Below are 1,223 nucleotides of genomic sequence, written 5' to 3'. Positions count from 1 at the left end.
ATTAAATTACAAGTCCAGAAAGTCTTCTGCTGAAGAGAAAGGAGGTCACTGAACAGAGCAATATTAAATCTGAAACTCTGTGGTACAATAATAGAAGATAGAGCAATGCTGACAGGTTCAGTGCTTTTGCTTGGGCTACAAACAAAGTGAAGCAGCAGCAAAAGACAGACAAGAGCTGGTTTTACATGACACATGAGCCTGATTCCAGATGGTTCTTGCGGCGCTGAGCTTGTAGCTGTGAGAAAATTTTCAATTTACGATTAGTCTGTCATTTTACGAGAGTAAACTTCCTAGAGCTCCCCAGAAGCTCAAACAAACTACCAACCTCCATGAGAGATTGGGTCTGTTTTTGTTGGTTTAACACATAGCTCCATTTTAATCAGCCCCTTTATTTGACCTTGCCCACAACTAACATTTTTCGTTGGGTCCTAACTTTGCACACACACAGCGTCTCCCAGGGAAGGTGCTACTAATTGATGTCATCCTGCAGGCACTTTGTCTGAATCCACGTCTAGCCCATGTAAATATTTACAAGTAGTACTCCTGTTAATGTTAAAAGGAAAGCCTTGTGATCACTTAATAAACCTTGTGAAAGAAGTGGTGGGTGGTGATAGGAAAATAGTTTAGTTTGCCAGATTCCCAGCCATATTCTCACATGATTTGACTGCATTCCTGTCTATACCAAACAGTATTGTTGGCTTCTGGGCTTTAACCTATTTAACATATAAAATTATGTTTCTTTGGAAGTGCTTGCCAGCCTACTCTAATTACATTGTATTAAAACTGCAGGCTAGACATGGCGTGTTGATGGTATGATATTATAAAGCAGTTGAGTTTTTAAACCAGAGCTTGTTGCTGGCAGGAGGTTTTCTACCTTTTCAGCCCTGGTGATTTTGGATAACTTGTAAATTATAAAAGTAAATTTTAAGTTAAAACTAAGGCAAAGTCTGCTAAAGCTAAGCCGAAGCAAAAGAGGGCAGGTCACTCTCTTGTCCTTACTCAAAGACCCAGTTCTGAGCCTGTTTTTTTTCCATTCCAGAAGGAGTGAGTGGAGCACATGATGAAATCAATGGTTTTTGAATTTGCCCTGCAGTACTCAAGATGTTGCTGTTGACTACAGCCACTTTGTTAAGGAGCCCTGAAAACATTCAGTTAATATAGCTATTACCTGTTGTTTATAGTGAAATAATTATATAGTTAATATAGATATTTAAGGCTGGTAC

This window comes from Chamaea fasciata, unplaced genomic scaffold (genome assembly GCF_029207755.1).
Source record: "Chamaea fasciata isolate MVZ Bird 193981 ecotype frontalis unplaced genomic scaffold, bChaFas1.0.hap1 SCAF_1, whole genome shotgun sequence".
Taxonomy (NCBI): Eukaryota; Metazoa; Chordata; class Aves; order Passeriformes; family Sylviidae; genus Chamaea; species Chamaea fasciata.
Note: the sequence above shows the minus strand (reverse complement) of the source record.